This window comes from Vespula vulgaris, chromosome 17, assembly GCF_905475345.1.
Source record: "Vespula vulgaris chromosome 17, iyVesVulg1.1, whole genome shotgun sequence".
NCBI lineage: Eukaryota > Metazoa > Arthropoda > Insecta > Hymenoptera > Vespidae > Vespula > Vespula vulgaris.
In genome coordinates, this window is record NC_066602.1 from 1,224,149 (window position 1) to 1,249,893 (window position 25,745).

The 25,745-nt window shown below is 32.3% G+C and overlaps 4 long non-coding RNA genes across 28 annotated transcripts in view; 2 read left to right on the top strand and 2 right to left on the bottom strand.

The window, feature by feature from the left end:
* LOC127070105 (uncharacterized) overlaps positions 1-347 on the bottom strand; it is an 83,686-nt gene extending 83,339 nt beyond the window's left edge. Inside the window, exon 1 of the long non-coding RNA XR_007784094.1 lies at positions 332-347. This is a non-coding gene — a long non-coding RNA (uncharacterized LOC127070105). The remainder of the gene's footprint in view (positions 1-331) is intronic.
* Positions 348-488: 141 nt separating this feature from the next.
* Positions 489-25,745, top strand: part of LOC127070102 (uncharacterized) — a 162,445-nt gene continuing 137,188 nt past the window's right edge. Inside the window, exon 1 of the long non-coding RNA XR_007784067.1 lies at positions 489-2,320. This is a non-coding gene — a long non-coding RNA (uncharacterized LOC127070102). The remainder of the gene's footprint in view (positions 2,321-25,745) is intronic.
* Positions 9,514-14,477, top strand: LOC127070160 (uncharacterized). 2 transcript variants are annotated; one of them, XR_007784261.1, is made up of 4 exons: positions 9,514-10,421; positions 10,701-10,853; positions 11,214-11,506; positions 11,646-14,477. It is a non-coding gene; the product is annotated as an uncharacterized LOC127070160 (long non-coding RNA). The 2 variants fall into 2 exon arrangements; XR_007784259.1 differs by having other exon boundaries at positions 9,516-10,421; positions 10,728-10,853.
* Positions 13,961-25,745, bottom strand: part of LOC127070103 (uncharacterized) — a 155,141-nt gene continuing 143,356 nt past the window's right edge. For 17 of the 24 annotated variants that reach the window (XR_007784074.1, XR_007784091.1, XR_007784082.1 and 14 more), the window contains 4 exons: positions 25,600-25,744; positions 19,293-19,420; positions 14,533-14,855; positions 13,961-14,438 (listed from right to left, as the gene is read on the bottom strand). This is a non-coding gene — a long non-coding RNA (uncharacterized LOC127070103). Of the gene's footprint in view, positions 14,439-14,532; positions 14,856-16,472; positions 16,603-18,461; positions 18,660-19,292; positions 19,421-21,844; positions 22,565-25,599; position 25,745 lie in introns of those variants that run through there. The other 7 variants (XR_007784075.1, XR_007784078.1, XR_007784076.1 and 4 more) reach the window with 7 other exon arrangements.

Below are 25,745 nucleotides of genomic sequence, written 5' to 3' on the forward strand. Positions count from 1 at the left end.
TTGAAAGTAGAAGAAATGTTGAATTAATTTTCTTAATTGTTTGTCCTAACATTCGTATCGTGTACTGAGAAAATATTCATAATATTTCATTTACATTCGATTAAATTGAAAGTAGAAGAAATGTTGAATTAATTTTCTTAATTGTTTGTCATAACATTCGCATCGTGTACTTAAAAAATATTCAGAATATTAATTTACGTTTTAGAGTAATATTGTAATATCAACAAATTTATTTACTGCGTAGCCAGAATTCTCTTGTTAATACGTTTTAATAGGCAATTGATGAAAATGCATTTGCGTATTACAATTTCCCATATGTATCGTCGCGTACCTTCGAATTAAACGATTCGTTATTATTTCTCTCCATCCGTGAGTGCTCTTATGCGCGCTTGAATATGCCAGTTCAAGTGGAAGAAATGAGTGCTCGCTCCTTTGAGCGTATATTTCCAGTCTGATTTTGTAGATAGGAAAAATATTTTTTCATTTTTTTTCCCCTTATCAAACCATACAGACAATTGGACGATACGACTGGCTGTATAACTCAATTAGATTTTAAATCCATTATCTAATTACCTGCACATTTAATTAAGTCTTCTGCAGATCGATGTACCACGCCTGCTTCAGTTCTATCATTCGAACGACTGCATTTTCCTAAAAATTTACCTCTTATTGGAAAACTTAAATGAATGATCCAATCGTACTTCTTCTTATCAAATACTTGATATATTATGTTATAAACTGTTAGTTCCTATGGAAATATTATATTTCTGCAATCGTTTATTTCTTTTTACGTGTAACTGTGTATAGCAGTGATTTATTATATTTTACGTAACATAATATTTGAATTTTCCGAATTTATCATCGGAATGATTTAACTTCTTAATGAGCGCACAGATAACACTGACGTAACACTTGGTTAGTCATTACTTATCGACATTATTAATATACTTATACTTATCGACTTAATACTTATCGACATAAACAATTAGACAGGTAATCGTATTATCCAAATGTCTGCTTGGTTTGATTAGAGGAAAACAAATGAAAAAATACCTGGCATATTTTCGAGATACGCGAGAAGTTATACGCACACGCGCCCATAGAATCGCACAATCATCCCGTCCATTTGAATAAGCTCACGCATGCGCAAAAGTACGCACCCAGATGGAAAGAGATAATAATAACACGTTCAATATGAAGGTACTTGACGATATATATAGGGGAAAATATTACGCACCTGCAGATCATTATACCTCGAATGAATCATTAAAACGAGAATGCGAGATAAGCAGCAAATTAGTTGGTCGAAATCCCTATATTATTGAACACGTACATTAAATATTATAAACATTCTTTAAGTGCATATCGTGAATATCATGATAACCAATTTGGAAGATTGAACTAAACAATTCTTCTCTTTTCAATTATATTAAAAAATTATTTAAACTGACTATGATAATCGCTTTAATAATTAGTTTAACAAATGGTTTAAATAATTATTTAAACCGGTATAACGTTGATATGATGACGCAAACGTATACTGAATATTCGACGTATAATTTAAAAGTGTTCCCTGGCTAACATTAATATCCCGAAAAACGGTGAATTTTTTAATCGTACATGCAGAATTAATCATTTTCAAAGATAAACCTTTCTGAATACCATTTCAATTCCATTTTAGTCCAGATTCCGTTTGCAACAGCGAACTGTTCTTTAACAAATATCACTCAACATATTCGATTACATCCTCTAAATAAAGCCTTTTTTTAAATTCTTAAAGTTTGGATCCTTTCAATAAGATATATTCCTTTTCCTCCTATAACCCTTCGAATGTAGCTTTATAAAACAATGCCATATTAACCTCGTCAAGGATTTTTGTGACTGCCTTTATAAATGTTTTGTTTTCTTGCTGGTTAATTTCGATCATATAATGAAGATGGTGTGGAAATCAATACTACGGTTCACGTAAAGACTAGGACGATGTTTGAAAAGGAAGCGTGCTGGGTTTGAAAAAAGCCTTCTTATCAAACCCAGCACGTCGATTGATAATATGACAAGGAAGCTCTAAAAATGTTTTGGAAACTATTGATGACTTTAGATAATTGAATACTGCCGATCGATACTATGTATTTCATTATCCAAACATAAGATATATGGATATATATTTTCTTTTCTTCCTTTTTTTATATTCGAGTTAAAATATAAAGCGTCATATCACTGGCTAAGAACTGTAACAAAAAAGTAAAAATGTTAATGCACAACGCTTCCGATGATAACATCCGACAACTTCGAAATTTAAATGATTGGCACTCCATGACAGGTGAAGAATTTGAAATGATCATAATGAAATATATAATGGATCATAACGAAAAAGCAAATACTTCTCATGATGATGAATTCACCAATGATATTATTTTTAATATGACCAAAAGAGATAGGGAAAACAATATTTTTTGCATGAGAAGCATTTTTGGTCGATTTTGACAGATAGCAATCAAAAAATGTATAATTACGTTCACAAGATATTTTTATTATGAGATAATATCAACAAGAAAACTAATTTTTTTTTTAATCAGTATTAATCTTTTGTAGGGAGCGATCGATAAAGTTGAAGCAAAAGACCATGTTGCAATACGCAGATATCCAAAGTCGATTATACCATATGATAATTAAAAAGGGAAAAATATTCATCGAGAAATCAATTTCCCCTTAATCCATGTCCCATTAGGCTCTTTCGGCTCGTTAGATCGCGTAATAGTAAATTTTAATCGACTTACATAAATCGTGTTCAAATGAAATACGTAAAGGAGAAAAAGATAATATTACGAAAAAAAAATTGTCTTCTCTGAATACAATCTTCATTACAACGTCATAAAAAAAGAGAGATATGTAAAAAAAGAGAGTGTTAACTTAAGTAATAGAAGAAGAATAGAAAATAATATTACGAAAAAAATTGTCAAACAATATTTTTTACTCAAAATTAATTTTTATTGATATATACTTTAACGTCAAGAACAGGAAGAAATTTTCAAAATTCTTTAGTTAACTTCTAATTTCAGACTGTGAAAAGTAGGAACGAAAGAAGAACATAGAAAAAAAGAATAATTATTCATCGAATCAATAAATATCAATAGAGAAATTCATTTCCTCAGAGCTTATGACCTTTTTGGTTCTTTCAATCGTATGATAGGAAATATTGATTAACCTACATAAAACCCTGTAGCAGAGGGTTCCCTCCTGGTCGTTAGGTAAACTACCCAAAGGGATTTGTGGGGTATGAATTGCCTGTAAGAATATGGCGATAAAGCTGTGCGTCATTCCTTCGGAATTTGTCGAACTAGAAATACGTGAGCGAGTGTCGTACAAGAAATATTTGTTACGTGTGTACTTCATACGTTCCAAAGGGTAGTTTTACAAGGAGTTCAAGCGGTGGAAACAATTTCTTCGTTTTCACTAGTCTTGTGTTTCTGTTATCAATGTAAGGTGAATTTATCTGTAGGCATTAGTATGTAATTTATTATAAAATTTCAATTATATATTATGGAAATAAAACTGATTCTCGTGATCAATACCATCTTAATTATTGTTTGTTGCTTTTCGGAAAAGATACTTTACATCACTTAAAATGGCGTAATCCGATTTGCCTTCGATAACTATATATGCATACTATTAGATGAACAATTGAATGTCTATCGTAAGTCTGAACTAATCTACGAATTTTAAATTGTTTCAGAGATATACTAAAGGAAACGAAGGAGGAAGCAGGAAAAGTTCCAATAGCTTACAAGTATTACAAAGGCCCGAGTTGACGGATATTTGAATTATAATTCCAAAGAAGATATACGAAATTTCACCACCTCGTGTTAATGAAATATTCTATATCCGAAGTGAAACATATTTACTTTGGCCTGTTCTTCCTTATATCCGGCGATAAATTTTACATGGATAGTACAAATGCAATCAACCAGATTATGATATGAAAAGTTCCTTTTTCTTCTTATATTTAAGTGGAAAATCAGTGAATGGTTTGTTTATCGAATTTTAGAGATAAGGTACAAATTTGTTGTTCTTCAATGTACTGTCGAATATAAAATCTGTATCATAGGGATGTTTTATAATAATTTATTGAATTTTTACGCAGATTTTATGATAGCGACGAGAATATTTCTATTAATGAGTTGGACATTAAGTCTCTTAACTCTAGCTGTCATATATGTATTATATTAATGTGTATAATTCAAGAACCCATATATTTTTCACCTTTGTAAAGAAGAATATTTGATATGGGAAGCAAGATGTTCGATGAAAGAGAGGAGGTGAATAATAATATATGAATAAAAATTTCAATATTTTTTCATAGAATTTTGCGTTACATGTCATTCGTCATTTAATGTGACAGATCGTAAAAGGGGCGGAGGTAGCTGACGCTGCTCACGAATTTATTAAAAAACTTGTAAATGATATGGAACCCAAGTTGATGAGAGAGGCACCAAATTATCCGACGTATAGAAGTAAACATGTTGCTACTGGTAGAGCATTACTCTAGCAACCATCGACATCAATATTGAATTTTAATAAACGAGGTACGAAGAGATCAGATATAATTAACTTGTCATGTATCTTATCCAATTTTCTATATTAATTTCATCTTTTATAATAGAGCGCATTGGATCGTGAAATTAGAAGAGCGGTTCAAGATGCAGATAGAATTTTAACCAAGGAAGGAACATCGTTAGCGATAGTTCATGTATGCATTATGTGATTGGGAATACCTAGGAAGAGGAAAAAGAAGAAAAAACATTTGTGCTTGACGACGAAGTTTGGAAAGACCAATAGGGCGTTGGTTTATAAAGCGTCGGACGGTGGTACGAGGAAATGGGAGGGATTTTCTTCTTCCAAAGGATCCAAACGTAAGCGGCTTTAGTCGGAGGGTATACGCGATTGTACGTAGAATGATTTTTTAAGGGATCGTACGATGTTCCATGCGGGTCATGGATCGAAGGGGAATGGAAATGAAACTGAGGGAGGTTTATCATACAAAATAATTTAACATACAGGGACGATTAAAAGATTCAAAATTTTTGGAAATAATAACGATAGCAGGAGTATACTTTTAAATTATACGTGAAATAATTTTCTTGCATTTGCATGTTGCATATTGCAATTAAAAAAGAGAAAAGTAACTATCAATTTCGTTAGAAGATTCCAAGTTTTATGAAATAATTTTTCAAGTGCATAAAGGAAATAAAAATATAACTACATAGTTACAGGAGAGGGGAAATTAATCATTCCCAAACTAGAAAATTAATATCTAGGAATCTTGGTCTTCTAACGAGACGACGTGGGATTAACTAATCCAGGGGAAGTCATTCCTTCCGTGATTTTCGACCCAGTAATACGCAAGTGTGCGTCATACGCGAAATAATCCCTTGCTGTCATAAGTGGCAAACAACAGCTTTACAAATAATAGCAACGATTGAAACACCTTTATCACTAATCATTCTATTATTCCATTAATATTCTTTAAATTTAGCATTACATTTGTATAAGATTTGTTAGAAAATTCCATTTCCATATTATAGAAATTACCGGATAATTACTCCAATTTGGGTTTCATACCATTTAGAATATTTGAGATAAATTCACTTGTAAATAAAAATACTTTCTTCGACTGTATAAAATCTTCGAAAATATTCAATAAATTATTATAAGGTATATAGATACGATATAGATTGTATAGTCCACATTACATTTTAGAATGAAAAATTTATCTTATGTCTAAAATATCTTACCATTCAATAAACACAGCATTGATTGATTTTCCATTTAAACATAAATGTAAAAAGGAAAATGTTTCCATATATTAATCTCGTTGATGGTCTGGCTTGATTTGTACCATCCATATAGGACGTATAGTCGGATGTACGGAAGAACAGAAAGTGTCAATGAAAATGTGTTTCACTTTGGATGTGCAATGTTATATTATCTGGTGGAGCGAAGTAGAACTTTTTGTATCTTCTTTCGAATTACAATTCAAATATAAGTCAATTTGGCTCCTTTGCAATACATCCAGGCTATTGGAACTGCTTTCGTCTTCCGTTGGTTTAGTATATCCCTGAAACAATGTAAGATTCGTAGATTAGTTAAGAGTTACGGAAGCCGTTGAATTGTACATCTAATTGTACTGTCCTCAAAAATAAATTTTGTTTCATGCTTTTAAGCGATATAAAGTACCTTTTCCGAAATGCAAACAACAATAATTTAGATAGCATTGATCACGAAAATCAGTTTTATTTCCATAATGTAAACTTGAAATTTTATAATAAATCACACACTAATGACTACTAACAGATTTAGCTTATATTGATAGTTGAAACAAATGACTAGGAAGAATGAAGAAAGTGCTTCAACTACCTGAATACTTATATAACTGATCTCTGAGACGTATGAAGTATGCACGAACGAATATTTGTTGTACCACACTCGCTCGCGTATTACTAGTTCAACAATCACCGAAGGAATGACCTGCAGCTTCATCGCCGTCCTCCGAACGACGGTATTTATACCCCGCACAACGCTTTGGATTCTTAACCCAGCGAACACGATAGCGCCCTTTGCACAGGGTTATTACACTTGACGTAGATTAATCAATATATAGAAAGAACCAAGATGCTCATAAGTTACGAGGAAATGAATTTCTCTATTGATCTCTATTAATTGGATGTATCATTATTCTTCTTCTTGCTCTTCTATGTTCTTCTGTCGTCTCTTTTTTCCCCTCCTTTTCTTTACAATTTGAAATTAGAAATTAATTAAAGAATTCCGAAAATTGTCAAATTTGTTTTTTCTTGTTTTTTTCGTTAAAAGTATTTACGAATGAGAATTAATTTGGTGCAAATAATACTGTTTGACAATTTTTTTTTGGTATACCACTTTCTGTTCTTTGTCGATTACTTAATATAAAAATCTCTTTTTTACACATCTGTCTTTTTTTAAAACGCATTAGTAAAGAATATGGATTAATACAAAATCATTCGTCACTTTTTTTCCCTAATATCATCTTTATCTCTTTTACGTATTTTATTTCGACACCATTTACGTAAGTCAATCAGAATTTCCTATTACGCGATTGAACAAAGCGGAAAGGCTTCATTTGATATGGATTGTGGGGAAATGAATTTCTCTATGAATATAGATTTATCGACAGGTAGATTTATTGAACAGTCGACATAGAGACTTGAAATGAACCTGAGGATGGTATATTTTACTTATTATAATTATTATACTTATTAATATTATTATTATTATACTTATTATTATTGTGTCTATTATTATATCAAAATATAAGTTATAAATGTTGTAGAAAGGCAGCATTTTCTTGAAATTTAGTTTTCTTCCAAATATAGTTTCTTAAATCCTACTTTCTACGTAATGCCAACACATTTCGTCATGAAAAATATGTATGAATGAATAATTACGTACCGAAAAAAATTCCCTCCTCCAAAAGAAGTTATGTAAAATTAAGTTTTTACGAAGTAAAGTGACTGAAAGGAATGGGGAGAATTAAAAGAGGAGAAAAGAATCAAAAAGGGAAATGAATGCATCTACGTAAAAAGAAATGTTCACTTTACTGTAGTAAGGATCCGAAATTATCGGGAACGTTTGGAAGGAATTACTAGGGATGATACCCTCGTTAATATACGAAAAATAATTAGTGGAAACAATGCTCGCTCCACCATTTAGAGAGCTTACTACCTATATGCGGTGGTTGAATAGCCGTTTATTCTGAATTGAGCCCATACTCTCGTTCAAACAAGTTTCTTGGAGTTTCCGAAGAGAGATGGTTCAGAATAATATAAAAGCTCGCAGTCAGTCACGATAATGGAAATCATTTATATCATTTTAGAAAATATGCTCTCGGATAGATAAACGATATTTCAATTTTATATCGTTTAATATTGACCCAAGAATTTATTTTCATAGGATTTTTTTCATTTACCATGTTTTAGAGAATCGCATAATTCTATATACATATATATGATCTATATTCGAGACGCTACATTACAGATCTTATTATATAATTTCGTGTTTAACACTAGGATATACCGTTTTATAAGATACGATAGAAAGTTGGATAGTTTTTGATCATTATTTTACACTATATTTCACACTGTGCAATTCTTCTTCGATATGTTATTGTATAATATTGAACAGAAAAGAAAATATAATTAGAGTTACCGGATTTATGGTATGTTTGTTTATACATTTTTACGATTTAATCGTATGATCGTATATAGAGCCGACCGCAGCTGTTGCCTCTTCCATGATGTTATATCGTGCTTGCTCTCCCTATTGACTCTAATACTACCTATTGACGAGTCTAACATGTGAGTTGATTTTCTTGGCTGATACTAGTTGAATTGCTGGCTTTAATGTCAGTTAATCAATTAGAATAGAGATACATGACTCAATCTTCCAGAAATACATATCGACAATCGAACCGGTTTCGTATGTTTTCGTAAATAATCGTATTAGTTTTCTTTTTGTAATTATCATACTTTCCGCTTGCTTGAAGGGAAAGTCTGTTTCAGAGAGTTTGAAAGAGATTTGACGTATTTTTCTGATAGAAATAAAATCATAAATATACATTCAAATATTGTGATAAATAGTTGGGAATCTTAAAAAGTATATTAAAAGATTAATTGAACGTTTTTAATATCTTCGGATGATTTTTAAGTATGTTTAAGAAAAATAAAATATCAAAGAGATCGAAAATTTTTAAGGATCACTTTTTTTCAATACCACCGTGTAAATCGTTTAATTCCATTAACTATGAAATATGCGGACAGAGCAATTTAAAGTTGCTCGAATATTCACTTTGATATATTAACATTATCATTTTTGACATTATTTTCCAAGAAATTCGACCTATATCGAAATGTGACTCACCTTTATCGCCACCTTCGCCTTCTTCATCCCGTGTATCACCATTTTCTTCAAAATTGATTCGCAGAACTTCCTTTTTGGTATCCTTGAGAATCGCCGTGAGATTTTCTTTATCGTTCCCAAACACCCGAACGGCATTGAAATAATCATTATTACGGTACATATAATTTTCTAGCCAATTGCTATCCAAATTAACATTAGTTCGATATACAAAGACACGGTCAACGTTATTGTAGATCCTTATTTTCCCTTCTCGACTGCGTTGCATCCTTCTGAAGACGGAACAAGATGAAATGAAAGAGGATTCCGGAATGAAATCTTCTTTTCTACGAAGGAATATATCCCCATTAGAGAAAACATTCCACTTTGACCCACGATCTGTGTGTACCGTCGGACGTCTCTTCGACGAACCTTCTGAACGCAATCGATTATATCCTCTTAACGAAGCAGCTTACCTTTGGATCCTTTGAAAGGAGATATTTCCTAACTCCCTACCACCGTTCGAGCTTTGTAAAACAATACTACATCGGAATCGAGAAGGTTCGTCGTCATGACCTTTAAAAATGTTGTCTTCCTATTTCTCTTTCTGGTTATTATCGATCACCTAACGAGAACGGTATAAAAGATGGTATTACGAGTAAGTTAGAGAGAAGAACGATGTTTCAAAAGGAAATGTCTTGCTATTGATATCTGCACGATCATTTATGGTATTCCCTACAAGCACTAGAGAAATTTTGAAAGACGTTGAGAATTTTAGACAATACAATATCTCCGATCTATCTGTAATTCAATGTGTGCTCTGCATGCATGAGATATATGGATATGTATTTTTTCCCCATTTTTTAAAATTGTGCCTATAATGTGAAGTTTCCTGTCACTGTCGATGAACTGTAATGAACAATTGAAAATTTCAAAGGACGACTAGATACTTCTCATTCTGATCACTTCGCCGATTATACAATTTTTTATTATGGAAAAAAGAAATCGAAAAAAATATTGTTTGCATAAATAACATCTTTGGCATACGTATGACAGATGGAAATAAAAAAGTTTGGGAAATAACGCTTACAAGATATTTTTGTTAGGAGAAAATTGCAACGATAAAATTAATTCCTTTTCATTTAATATTAACGCTTGATACGCCGCCATGAATTAATCGAAGCAGAAGCGTTTATCACAATATAAAGTCCTGAAATGTGGACCATTAGATATGGGAGTCAATAGGAAATGGCAACAGTCACGCGAATTGAAAGAGATTGGCCCACAAACCTGTTTCCCCCTACTCTCATCTCTTACGGAACATTCGATCGCGGAATAAGAAGTTTTGATTGACTGGCGTAAAACGTATACAAATCAATAATGCGAAAAGGAAAATATGTATAACGAATAATTTTCTGTAAATCTATATTCTTTTTCACTATATAATAAAGAAAGAGAGAAGCTTGTAAACTTAAATAATACGAAGAAAACAGAAGGTAATATTACGAAACAAATTTACAAGCAATATTTCTTGTTTGATATTAATATATATTTTTAAATATTTTAAACGATAAAACAGAGAAAAATATTAATAGTCGATTATCAAAATTCTTTAGTTAATTTCTAATAGTAAATTGTAAAGAACAGAAGGTGTGAAAAAAAGAAAAGACCAGAAACGAAAAAAGAAAAATAATTTGTCCAGTTAATGGAAGTATCATCGAGAAATTTTGCTTACTTACTTCCGACCCACGACATTTCGGCTCTTTCTATCACAGAATACGTGGTATTGATTAACTGCATAGAATATAATAACTCCTTCCACCGAGCCACGCCTCAGAAATTAACTAGTCACCCGATATGGCGATATTCGGAAGAAATTCTCCTGCAGAAGTCATCCTTTCAATAATTTTTGAAGGAGTAATACGCAAGTAAGTGATAAAATTATCGCATATATATTTCTTACGTTTCAAAAGAAACTTACAAGCAGTTTAAACAGTACTAACAATTTCTTCAGTCTCCCTAGTCTTTTGTTCGTTATCGATATAAAGTAAATTTATCAGTAGTCATTAGTATATAATTTATTATAAAATTTCATTTCTATTGTGGTAATGAAACTGATTTTCGTGATCAATGCCATCCTAATTATTATTTTGTTGCTTTTCGGAGAAGATACTTTATCTGACTTAAATGGGCGTAACCCAATTAACCTTCGATGGCTGCATATTTAAATGAACAATTGAATGTCTATTCTAAGTCGTAACTAATTTACGAAATTTAAATTATGTCAGAGGTATACGAGACTAACCGAAGGCAAAAGCAATTCCAATTTCTGGGAAGTATTGCAGAGGATCCGTATTAAACGATATCTGGATTCTAATTACGTCCAAAGAAGATATATGGATTTCAACTAAGCCCAATGTGATCATTAAACATTTGACATCCAAAATGATACACTCTTCAATTGGTACTTCCTGTTCTTCCTCACATCCGACGATTCGTTCTACTTGGCTAGTAGAAATGTCCGAAAGTCAACGAGCGTAGGAAATGGAAACGTTTACCTCTTCAGACTTATATTTAAATGGTAAATCCAACAGTGCTGTCTTTATCGAATGTTGAGATATTTTAGAGATAATATATAATTTTTTTATTTTAAAGTATAATATGGAATATAAAATCTGTATCATAAGTATATTGTAGAATAATTTATTGAATTTTTACAGATATTTTATCATGGCGACTAGAATATTTCTATAGTGGAACATTATTCGAGCATATTGAAGCAGAAGAGTGTTTCAAGAGGCAGTTGAAAATTCTAACAAAGGAAGGAACATCGTTAGCTATTGTTCATGTATGCATTATGTGATTGTGAATACCTTGGAAGAGGAAAAAGAAGAAAATACATACTTGCTTGACGACGAAGTTTCGAAAGATCAATATGGCGCTGTTTTATAAAGCTTGGAAGCCTGGTACGGGGAAATGGGAAGGATCTTTCTTCTTCAAAGCATCTAACCGTGAGCTGCTTCAGTTGGAGGGTATAAGCGATTGTGCTCAAAAAGATTTGTCGATGAGCCGTCCGACGTTCCACGTGGGGCAAGGATCACAGGGGAATTAAAATGAAACTGAGGGACGTTTATCATACAAAATAATTGAACAGACAGGGACGATCAAAAGATTCATCTTTTTTCAAAGTAATCCCATTAGCAGGGGAATACTTTTAAATTAAACGTGAAATAGAAAGTCCACGTCACGTCATTGTTATTCCATCGATTTAAATTAAGTAACCATTCGAAATAATTAAATGGGAGAAGTATTGAATTCTATATTTCAAACTGTTTGCCGTAACATTCGCAACATATACATAAAAAATATTCGTAATATTTAATTAGCGTTTTTCTTAAATATTGAAATTTGGACGAAATAATTTGGTGCGTTGCGCTAATTACCCATTTAGTATGTTATGAAAGGAATTTCGTTATAGTGGATGTCCGTAATACGTTCTCCCATATTTATCGTCAAGTACCTTCGTTTAAACCTTTCTCCATTATCTCTCTGCATGTACGTGTGCTCCGGTGCGCGTCTATCCGCGTAAGATCGAGTGGCTGGCATTGAGTGTGCGTGTGTACGTAGAACTCCTGTCTTATTTTGACAATAAGGAGAGTATTTTTTCATTTATTTTCCTGTCATCAGACCAAGCGAACAATAGGAGATTGGCTGTATTATTCAGTTGCCTATTTAGCTTCATTGTTTGATAGCACGCTTGCTTATTTTGCAGAGCAATAGCCTATATTCTTAGGAACCAATTGATTTGGAACATGATATACGAAATATTAGATAATTAGAAGTATAATGGGATTATTGTTTTGCATTCTCCAATAGGGAGTAACTTTCTAGAACAATTTACCCGTTCATACGGAAGATTCATACCAGCCGTGGTATATCGATCCGCAAAAGACAAATGAAATCATACAGCTAAATAGATAATTGAATTATACCGCTAATCGTGTTATCGCATTGTCTGCTTGGTTTGATGAGGGGAGAACTAATGAAAAAATACTATCCTTGTTTTCAAAATAAGAGACGAGATGTACGCAACAGGCACACTCATTACCGTCCACTTGACTGGAGCACGTAAACGCGCATGTGCACGGAGAGAGGTAGTAATAAATCGTTCAATATGATGGTGCTGGACGAAAGGTAGGAGAGAAGGTAATCCTCAACGAGCAAATCGTTAAATGCCGATCGATACCCGTTAACAAGGAAATTTGTAGACAAGGAGGATCAGATAGTTTTGCAAAAAAAATCACCATTTTGCCCATTATAATTTTCTATGATGTCTGCGATAAATGTTGAATCAATTCTTTTCCAACATTATCATCCCTAGCATTAGGTGTGAGGTCTTTCCGTTTTATTATTACATGACATCAGTATTACTGCTGTCGTTTTATATTTTTTATATTTTTTTCCCGATTAATATATTTTTTTTTCTAACATGTCTGTATTAATATTTGTCTTGAATCCAAAGTTCTCCTGCGATATTACTTATGACACGAAACTAACTCGTGTTTGGAAATTTTGCCATTCTCTTAATGAAAAAGAAATGAGTAATTAAAAGCGTTGGTAGTCTCAAAATGTATATTACGATATCACGAAACGATATGTACCAAAAGAGTATTACGTCTCTGATTTTCTGGCTTATTTGTCTAGGGAGCAATCTGTTTCACTAGAAGTTTCGATACGAAACGAGTACAGCTTCGCAAATCTCTCCTGTGTTTCATGATTGCTTGTTCACTCCATCAAATATCGCTGCATCGTACGAGGCGTACTCGCGTACCATTGCAGACAAGTCCTTATTACTCTCTTTAAGTGGTTTAGAAAAGCTCTCAGACTGTTGTGAACGAAGCTCTTCTTCGTAAAATCGACTGATATACTTTTTATATAACTTGTTTATTTGACCATTTCTTTATTGACTAACTCAGTGGTTCTCTCGGTGGGGAAACACGGGAAAGAGGGGAAGGTAATATTAGGAAACCATAAATGTAACGAGACATAGAGTATAATATTTACATAAAGATACAAATATAATTACGTAACTATAGGAGAGGGGAAATATTTATCCCCATGCGTTCTAGTTAGAGAATTAGAATCTAGGAAGCTTGGTCTTCTATCGTTATGACGTGACCAATTTAACTAGGGTAAGTCATTCCTTCCGTGATTTTCGACCCAGTAATACGCAAGTGTGTCTCATACGATAAATAATCCCTAGCTATCATACGTGCCAAACAACAGCTTTACAAATAATAGAAACGATTGAAACATCTTTATCACTAATCATTCTATTATTCCATTAATATTCTTTAAATTTAGCACTATATTTGTATAAGATTTATTAGAAAATACCATTTCCATATTATAGAAGTTACCGGATAATTACTCCAATTTGGGATTCATACCATTTAGAATATTTGAGATAAATTCACTTATAAATAATAATACTTTCTTCGGCTGCATATAATCTACGAAAATATTCAATAAATTATTATAAAATAAATAGATATGATATAGATTTTACATTCCACATTACATTTTAGAATAAAAAATTTATCTTACCTCTAAAATATCTTACCATTAAATAAACACAGCATTGATTGATTTTCCATTTAAACATAAATGTAAAAAGGAAAATGTTTCCATATATTAATCTCGTTGATGGTCTGGCATTTGTACTATCCATGTAAGACGTATCGTCGGATGTACGGAGGAACAGAAAGTGTCAACGGAAATGTGTTTCACTTTGGATGTGCAATGTTTTATTATCTGGTGGAGCGTTGTTCTTCTTTGGAATTACAATTCAAATATAAGTCAGTTCGGCTCCTTTGCAATACATCCAAGCTATTGGAACTGCTTTCGTCTTCGGTTAGTTTAGTATATTTCTGAAACAATATAAAATTCGTAGATTATTTAAGACTTACGGTAGCCATTCAATTGTTCATCTAATTGCATATAATTGCAATAGTTCATCTAACTCAAAAATAAATTTTGCTACATCCTTTTAAGCGATATAAAGTACCTTTTCCATAATGCAGCAAACAATAGTTTATATAGTATTGATCACGAAAATCACTTTCATTTCCATAAGGTATACTTGAAATTTTATAATAAATCACAAACTCATGACTACTAACAAATTTACGTTACATTGATAGTATAAGCAAATGACCAGTAAGAATGAAGAAATTGTTTCCACCGCCTGAATTACTTGTATAACGGATCTCTGAAACGTATGAAGTATGCACGAACGAATATTTGTAGTACCACACTCGCTCGCGTATTACTGGTTCGACAACCACCGAAGGAATGACCTGCAACTTCATCCCCGTCCGCCGAACGGCGGTATTTATACCTCGCACATCGCTTTGGGTTGTTAGTCAAACAACCACGAGGGCGCCCTCTGCACAGGGTTGTTACACTTGGCGTAGATTAATCAATATTTCGAAAGAAACAAGATGGTCCTAAGCTACGAGGAAATGAATTTCTCTAATGATCTCTATTAATTGGATGTATCATTATCCCTTTTCTCCTATGCTTTTCTGTCGTTTCTTTTTTTCCCTCTTTCTCTGTACAATTTGAAATTAGAAATTAATTAAAGAATTCTGAAAATTGCCAAATATGTTTCTTCCTGTTTTGGTCGTTAAGAATATGTATCAATAAGAATTAATTTGCTGCAAAGAACATTGTTTGACGGTTTTTCTTGTAAAATTATTTTCTGTTCTTTTTCTATTACTTAAGATAACAATCTCTTTTTTACACATCTGTCTTTTTTTATAACGCATTAGTAAAGAATATGGATTCATATAAAATCATTTGTCACTTTTTTTCTCCTAATATCATCTTTATCTCTTTTACGTATTTTATTTGGACACCATTTACGTAAGTCAATCAAAATTTCCTATTACGCGATCCAACGACTCGGAAAGGCTTATTTGAATATGGATTGGGGAGAAATGAATTTCTCGATGAATATACATTTATCGACGGATAGATTTATTGAAGGGTCGTCCGACGTTGCACGCGGAACATTGATCAAAGAGATTTGAAATGAACATGAGGGAGGAATATTTTGCAAAATATTTCAACGCGTAGGGACGATCAAAAGCTTCACCGTATTTCGGTGTTAGCCAGGGAACACTTTTAAATTATGCGTCGAATATTCAGTGTACGTTTACGTCATCCTGTCAACGTTATACCGGTTTAAATAATTCTTCAAACTATTTATTAAACTAATTATTAAACTGATTATCATAGTTGGATTATATAATTATTTAATGTAATTTAAAAGAAAAGAAACGTTTAATTCAATGCTCCAAATAGATTAGCATAATATATACAATACGTGCTTAAATAAAATTCATAATATTTAATGTAAACGTGCAGTAATATAGGGATATGGAGCACTTAATTTGCTGCATAGCTCGAATTCTCATTTTAACGATTGATTCGAGGTAAATGATTTGCAGGTAAAATGTTCTCCCAAACTTATCGTTAAATACCTTCATACTGTACAATTATTATGGTCTCTCTCCATCCGTGTGCGTACTTTTGCGCGTGCGGGATCGTATTAAAGCAGATGGGATGATTGGGCGATGCTATGGGCGTGTGTGCCTATGATTCCTCTCGTATCTTGAAAATGAGAAAGATATTTTTTCATTTGTTTTCCTCTCATAAAACCAAGCAGACATTTGGATAATACGATTACCTGTATAATTTAGAAATCTACTTAGATGGATGATTTAATTACCCTGTTAAGTCTTTTACTTTACTTTACCACTAATTTAGTTTTGATATAGAAACGTCTACATTTCCCTAAAAATTTACTCCCGATTGGAGAATTTAAAATATTATCCAATTTTACTTCTAGTTATGCAATATTTCTTATACAATGTTCCTTACTAATTAGTTCCAAGCAAAATATTATATTTCTTTAATCTTTTATTCCTTATTTCGTACAACTGAGTATAACAGAGATTATATTATATTTCTAGTAACATGATATTCGTATTTTCCGAATATATTAACCGAATGTTTCAAATTCTCAATAAGCGCATATATAATCTAACATTGATAGAATAATTGCCCCAGTACAATAGAGATTCATTATACTTATTAATGTTATTATTATTATATCAAAACATAAGTTATAAATGTTGTGGAGAGACAGCCTTTTCATGAAATTAGCCCTCCTTCGGTATACAGTTCTTTAAATTCGAAAAGGAGATATGTAACATTAGATTTAACAACGTATAATGATTAAAAAAATAGGGGGAATCAAAAGAAGAAAAAAGAATCAAAAGGAGAAAAGAAGGATAATACGTAAAAGAGATCTCCCCTTTACGGTAGTAAGGATCCGAAATTATTAGGAACATTTCGAAGGGATTACTAGGGATGATACCCTCTTTAATACACGAAAAAAAGCTAGTGGAAACAGTACACGCTCCAACAATTAGAGAGCTTACTACCTATATGGAGTAGTTGAATAAGCTATTTATTCTGAATGGAGTCGAAATCTTCATTCAGGCAAGTTTCTAAGAGTTTCTTAAGAGGAGTGATCCAGAATAAAATAAGAGCTCCCAATTAGTCGCCATAATGGAAATCATTTATATCATTTTATGCTCTCGGATAGATAAATCATATTTGAATTTTATACCGTTTAAGATTAACGCAAAAATTCATTTTCATTTATTATTATTTTTGTGTGTCAGTTAATCAATTAAAATGGAGATACATGATTCAATGAGAACGAGAATACAAAGAGGCAAATGAAGAGTCTTCGAGAGATACGTATCAGCAATCGAACTGATATCGCTTGTTTTCGTGATTAATATTATTAGTTTTCTTTTTTTAAATATCATACCTTTCACTTGCGTGAAGCGACTGTTTATTTCTGAGTTTGAAGGAGCTTCTGACATATTTTTCTGACAAAAATAAAATTCTGCTTGTTGACTCAAATATTTAAATAAGTAATTAGAACGCTTAGAAAGTATACTAAAAGATTCACTGAACATTTTTCATATTTCCGGAAAATTCTGAAATTGTATTTAAAAGGGAAGATAATTATATGTGCGCTCATTGAAAAATTAAATCATTCCGAAGATAATTCGGAAAATTTAAATATTATGTTACGAAAGATATGATAAATCACTGCTATACTCAGTTACACGTAAAAAGAAATAAACGATTGCAGAAATATAATATTTCCATAGGAACAAACTAGTTTAGAACATAATATAAGAAGTATTTGATAAGAAGAAGTACAATTGGACCATTCATTTAAGTTTTCCAATAAGAGGTAAATTTTTAGGAAAATGAATGTCGTTACGATGAAAGAACTGAGACATTCGTGGCACATCGATCTGCAGAAGACTTAATTAAATGTGCAAGTAATTAAATGATGGATTTAAAAAGATAATTGAGTTATACAGCCAGTCGTATCGTCCAATAGTCTGTATGGTTTGAAAAGGGGAAAGCAAATGAAAAAATACCTTTCCAATTTGCAAAATCAGATAGGAAATGTGCGCTCACAGGACCGCACACTCATTTCCCTCGGCTCGAACTGGCGCATTCAAGCGCGCATAAGAGCACACACGGACGGACAGAAATAGTACCAAATCCTTTAATACGAAGGTACTTGACGATACGTAGGGGAGATCGTTATACGCAGATGCATTTTCATTAAATTCCTATTAAAACGTACTAACAAAAAAATCCTGGCTATGTAGCAAATTAGTTCGTTTCTTTAAAATTACAAAATTACTCTTAAACGTAAATTAAATATCTTGATTATATTTTAAGTACACGATGTTACACGATTCAGAAAATTAATTCAACATTTCTTCTACTTTCAATTAATCGACTGATTACTCAATTTAATTTAATGGAATAACTATGACAAGGTGACGTAAACATGAAACAAATCCGTAAATCCTTTAAGCCTCCCTACAGGTTTAATCATTTTGATATTTTAATCATTCAAACCTGACTTAATTCAAATTCGATTATTCTGAGCTCAATCTTCAATCCATGATAAAAACTTCCATTCTCATAATCGTCTCTACTCTGGATATCATTTTCTGTTTTTTCCTTATTATTTTTATTATTCCCGATAGGTCTCGTTGATCCATTTATCTTCGTTCATACGATACACCTTCTTAGAAATTTTAGAATTCAAATCGAAATTTGCAAAATCAATGTTCGGCCAAGGACAAACATCGTTTTGGTTAGAATTAAATTTATTATGGAATCATCGTTGTCGAGATAAAGTCTATCGTCGATTGAATCGTGAGCGAGCGTGGACTCCTAATATTTACACTCACCCTCTACTACTTCATCCCCTGTATCTCCTTCTTCATCTTCATCCTCTTCTTCTTCTTCTTCAATATTGATTCGCAGAACTTCTTTTTCGGAATCACTATTAATCGCCCTAAGGTTTTCCTTATCGTCCCTAATCTCGACATTGAAATATATATTATTACAATATATATAATTTTCTAACTAATTGCCATCGAAATTAATATTAGTTCGATATCCAAAAATACGATCAACGTTATTATTGATTTTTATTTGCCCTTCCCGACTGCATTGAATCCTTCTGAAGTTGCAAAAAAATATAATCCAAAGAAAATCGGCGAGGAAACTTACTTTTCTACGAAGGAATGTTTCCTCATTAGAGCAAAAATTCAACTTTGACCCATGATCCGTATGAACAGTTGGACGTTCCTTCGATAAACCTTTCCCAACGCAATCGATTCTATCCTCTTACTGAAGCCGCTTCCCTATCGATCCTTTGAAGGGATGATTCCCTAGTCCCGTACCACCATTCGAAAGCAGCATAGTAAAACAGTACTATATCGATTTCGAGAACATTCGTTATCAAAGCCAATATAAATTTTTTCTTCCTATTTTTTGTTTGTTTAATTTCAAACACCTGACGAATAAGGTATAGAACAAAATAATACGGATAAGTTAGAGACAAGGTCCATGTTTCAAAAGGAAATGCCTTGCTATTGATTCCAGTACGATGATATATAGTATTCCCTAGAAGCACTAGAAGAGTTTTGGAAGACGTCGATAATTTTAGATAATGCAATATCACCGACCGATTACGCATAATACAATGTGTGTTCTCCATGCATGAGATATATAGATTTGTACTTTTTTCTCATTTTTTAAAATTCGACGTGTAATGTAAAGTATCATGTCACTGTCGATGAATTTTAAGGAAAAATTGAAAATTTCTAAGGACGATTAGATACTTTTCATGTTGATCACTTCGCCGATTATATAATTTTTATTATGCAAAGAGAAATTGAAAAGAATATTATTTGAATAAATAAAATTTTTGGTCGACGTTTGACAAATGGAAATTCCAAGTGTGGGTAATAACGTTCACAAGATATTCGAATTATGAGAAAATTTCAACAATAAAATTAATTCCTTTTCATTTAATATTAACCATTAATAGGGCGCGATGAATTAATTGAAGCGAAAGCGTTATTACAATATGCATTTATGCAATGTGGATTATTTCATATGGTAGTTAACAGCAAAGGGCAACAGTAAGTCGGCTTAAAAGGGATTGGTGGACAAATCCGTTTCTCCCCACTCACATCATATTCAGTTCTTTCGACCGCGGAATAGGAGGTGTCGATTGAACTGCGTAAAGACCATTCAAATGAATTACGCGAAAAGGGAAATAAATATAGCGAATGATTTTCTCTGAATCCATATTTTTTGGCACTGTGTAATAAAGAAAGAGTTAGAAAGCTTGTTAACTTAAATAATGCAAAGAGAATTAGTAATATTAAGAAACAAATTTTCAAGCAATATTTCTTGCTCGATATTAACATTTATTTCTAAATATTTTAAACGATAAAAATGGGAAAAATAATAATAGTCGATTATAAATATTCTTTAGTCAATTTCAAAATTGTAAATTGTAAAGAACAGGAATGAAAAAGAAACCAGAAACAAAAAAAGAAAATAATTTGTCCAGTTAATGCGAGTTCATAGTGAAATTACTTCCTTCAGTCCCACGACATTTCGGTTCTTTCTGTTGCCTAGTACGCAGTATTGATTACTTTGCATAAAATGTAGTGGCTCCTACCATCTAGCCCTGCCTTGCAGATCAGCTCGGTCATCCGACGAGGCAGTCTGGTGGAGGAACTCCTCTGCGGAAGTCATCCTTTCAATAATTTTTGATCGAGTAATACGCAAGTAAGTGACAAATAATAGCATCTATACGTCTATATAATACTTCATTCGTCCCAAGGGAAACTTACAAGCAATCCAAACAGTACAATTTTTTCGTTTTCACTAGTCTTTTGTTCGTTATCGGTATAAGGTAAACTTGTCAGGAGTCAATATATGATTTGTTATAACATTTCAATTCTATATTATGGAAATGAAACTGATTTTCTTCATCAATATCATCCTAATTATTATTTTGTTGCTTCTCGGAGAAGGTACTTTATATCGCTAAGAAGCGCGTGACCCGATTTACCTATGATGACTCGACAATTTCAATGAACAATTGAACGTCTATCCTGTCTTCACTAATCTACAAATTGTAAATTATTTCAGAGATATACCAGGTTAAACGAAAGCGAAAGCAGTTTCAATAGCTTAGAAATATTGCAAAGCTGCACAATTGACTGCATGATTATTAAATATTCGACATTCGAAATGAAACACATTTACTTTGGCAGTCCTTGCTCTTCCGTATATCCGACGATAGGTCGTTTATGGATAGCATGAATGTCGGACCATCAAACAGATTAAGAAATGAAACCGTTTTCCTTTTTAATCTTATATTTAAATGGTCGATCAATCAATGTTGTATTTATCGAATGGTAAGATATTTTGGAGATAAGATATAAATTTTTTATTCGAAAGTATAATATGAAATAAAAGATCTGTATCATAGGTACGTTTTATAATCAGTTACTAAATTTTCACAGATTTTATGATGACGACGCGAGTATTTCTCTTGATGAGAGGGACATTAGGTCTCTTAACTATAGCTATCCCGAATATTGTAGTAGTGTATATAAATCAGGAACCTACATATTTATTAACTAATGTAATGAAAAATATTATATATATGGGAAGCAAGATGCTCCATGAAAGAGAGGAGGTAAGTAATAATATAGGAATAAAAGTTTTAATATTTTTTCAAGGAATTTTGCGTTACATGTCATTCGTAATTTAATGTGTCAGATCATAAAAGCAGAGGAGGAAGCTGATGCTGCTCACGAATTTATTACAAATCTTCCAAATGATCTGGTAGGCAAGTTAGTGAGGGAATCACCTAATTATCTGGTTTATGGAAACAACATGTTTCTATTGCTATAGCATTACTATAGCAACCATCGACATCAATATTGAATTTTAATACACGAGGTACGAAAATATCAGATGTAAGTTACTAGCCACGTATCTTATCCACTTTTCTATATTAATTTCGTCTTTTATAATATAGTGCATTGAATCGTGAAAGCAGAAGAGTGGTCCAAGAAGTTGGAAATTCGAACTGAAGAAGGAACATCATTAGCTACTGCTCTTGCGTGCATTATGTGATTGAGAATACCTAGGAAACGGAAAAAGGAAAAAGAACATTTGTGTCTTTCCGACGAAATTTGGAAAAACCAATATGGCATTGTTTTATAAAGTCTGGAACGGTGGTACGAGGAAATGGTTGGGATTTACCTTCTTCAAAGGATCCAAACGTGAGCGGCTTTAGCTGTAGGCTATAAGCGACTGTACTGAGATCGATTTGTCGACCTTCCACGCAGGGCCAGGATCAAATAGGAATTGAAATGAAACTGAGGGAAGTATATCATACATAATAATTTAACATACAGGGACGATCAAAGGATTCACTGTTAACAGGGAAATACTTTTAAATTATACGTGAAATGGAAAATCCACGTTCACGTGATTTTTATTCCATCGATTCAAATTAAGTAAGCATTCGATATTATTAAGAAAGGAGAAATGCTGAATTCTGTATTTGATATTATTTCTCATAACACTCACGACATGTACTTATAGAATATTCGTAATATTTAATTAGCGTTTTTCTTAAATATTGAAATTTGGACGAAGAATTCGGTAGCACAAAGTATCTGTTTTTAATACGTTCTCCCATACTTATCGAGAAATACCTTCGTTTCAAACCTTTCGGTATTATCTCCCTCAAGTGCACGGCTATCTGCGGCGGTTCGAGTAGCCGGGGATGAGTGAGCGGTCCTGCGTGCGTTTATGCGAACAACCCCTATTTTACCTTCATATAATTGGAGATTAGCTCTATAATTACATTACCTATTTAGATTCATCGTTTGATAGCACGATTACTTATTTTGCAGAGTAATGGATTATTTTCTTAGGAACAATTTGATTTGGAACATAATATACGAAACATTAGATAATTAGGATTATTTTTTTGCATTCTTTAATAGGGAGTAAATTTCTAGGAAAGTGTTTCGGTTCATATAGAAAAATTAAATCAGTCGTGGTACATTGACGTCCAAATTATCCAGGTAACTGCATGATATAGCTAAATGGATAATTGAATTATACAGCTAATCTTATTATCGAATTGTCTGCTTCGTTTGATGAGAGGGAAACTCATGAAAAAATACCTTTCTTGTTTTTAAAATAAGAGAAGTGATGTACGCAGAAACGCCCACTTATTCCCGTCCATTCGAGCTGCACTTGAAAAGCGCGCACGGAGAGGAACAACAATGCATCGTTTAATATCATGGTGCTTGACGATAGGTACGCGGGAAGGTTTTGCGTACGCACAGATCGTTAAATTCCGATCAATACTCGTTAACAGGGAAATTTGTAGACGTGAAGGATCATATATTTTTGCAAAAAAGAGCAAAATTTTGTCCTTTATAATTTTTCACGATTCTTTTCCAACATTATCATCCCTCGCGTTATGTATGAGATCTCTCCGTTTTCTTGTTGGATGTCATCACTATCACTTCTATCGTTTTCTTCCGAATTAATATTCATTTTTTTCTCACCGTGTAAATGGAATTCCTCTTCGGTATTACTTATAGCACGAAACTCACTCGTGTTTGGAAATTTTGCGATTCTCTTAATGAAAAAGAAATAAGTAAGTAAATGGATTGGTAGTCTCAAATTGTATATTACGACATCACGGAATGATACATAACAATAATATAATACTTTCCTGGTTTCCTGACTAATTAGTCGAGGGATCTATTTATACTACTCGAAGTTTCAATACGAAGTGAGCTCAGCTTTGAAAATCTCTTTCCCTCCTGTTTTATGAATACTCGTTTACTTCATCAAATATCACTATATCGTACGAGGCATACTCATGTACTATTACAAACAATCGCTAAAAAATTCATCGCTCTCTTTAAGCAGGCTAGATAAGCATCCAGACCGTTGTGAACGTACTTCTTCTTCATAAAATATAAAAGTATAAATTATAAATGTTTTAGGAAGATAGCCTTTCCATGAAATAATCTTTCCTTCTGAATAGAATTTTCTGATTCTACTTTCTTGGTAATGTCAATATTCTCTTTACGAAAAATAAATAAATTTGAATAACCAAATACCACAAAAAGGTCACTGCCCCAAAACGGGATAAACAAAATTAGATATTTACAAAGTAAAATGATCGAAAGGATATGAATATGCAGAATGATTCATAGGAGGATACAAAGGCAGAGAAATAATCAAAAAGAAACGCATGAATGAAAATTAAAAAAAGAATTATCCTCTACGATAGTTTCGAATTAATAATAAAAAGAGTAGAAAAAATGAGTAGGAAAAATAGTAGAAATAAATTTATTAAATATTTCAATCTATCGCGTTAAATCTATCTATATATTAATCTATCGTATCTATTGGAATGCATTACAAGATGTTGATCCTCAATCTTGTAGGCTTCAATGCAAATTCTCGGAAGACTCAAATGAAAGAAAATCCAAAATAATATATAAGCCACCAATCAGTCGCGATAATCGATTGTGTATCATACATATCAATTTAAACAAGATGCTCTCATATTTGAATATTTTGTTTCGACCTATCAACCTGAATGTTTGGTCGAGGGTTATTTTTTTATACAGTCAGTTGCAAAAGACGTAATTATTAATAGAGGGACATAGAGCTATCTTCGGTAGTCATTTTTAAGTTGATTGCATATTGTTTTTCATTTGAGTCTTCCGAGAATTTGCATAGATGCCTACAAGATTGAGGATCAACATCTTTTAATGCATTTCAATGATTACGATAGATTGATATATAGATTAGATATTTATGACAAGCTTTCTTCTTTTACACACTTCATTGCTTTTTGTTTCTATTAGTAGAAAATTATATAAAATAAAATATAATATAATTATAATTATATAAAAAAGTTTCCTTTATAATACACGGACGTCTATATCATCAGGATCAGAAGTGTTACAGTTCTTTGGTTTTATGCAACTTAATATGGGAAACCAATTTCTATGGCCATTGTCTCCAAAGCAATAAGAATATGATACGATCAAATTAGAAATTTAAAGCAGAATTTTCACAAATATTTCTATTATAATTATTACTCGCCGCTAATCAAGAAAATGAAGAATTACTTACAGCAGATTGCCAGGAATAGAATATACTCGTCGTAGCCATTAATATTCCTCTTTAATGGTTCCTTGAATTATGTGCTCGACTCTCCTGGACGTGTATATTTCTATCCTCTTGATATTTTATTCTGTTAAACACACTTCAGAGTTTTC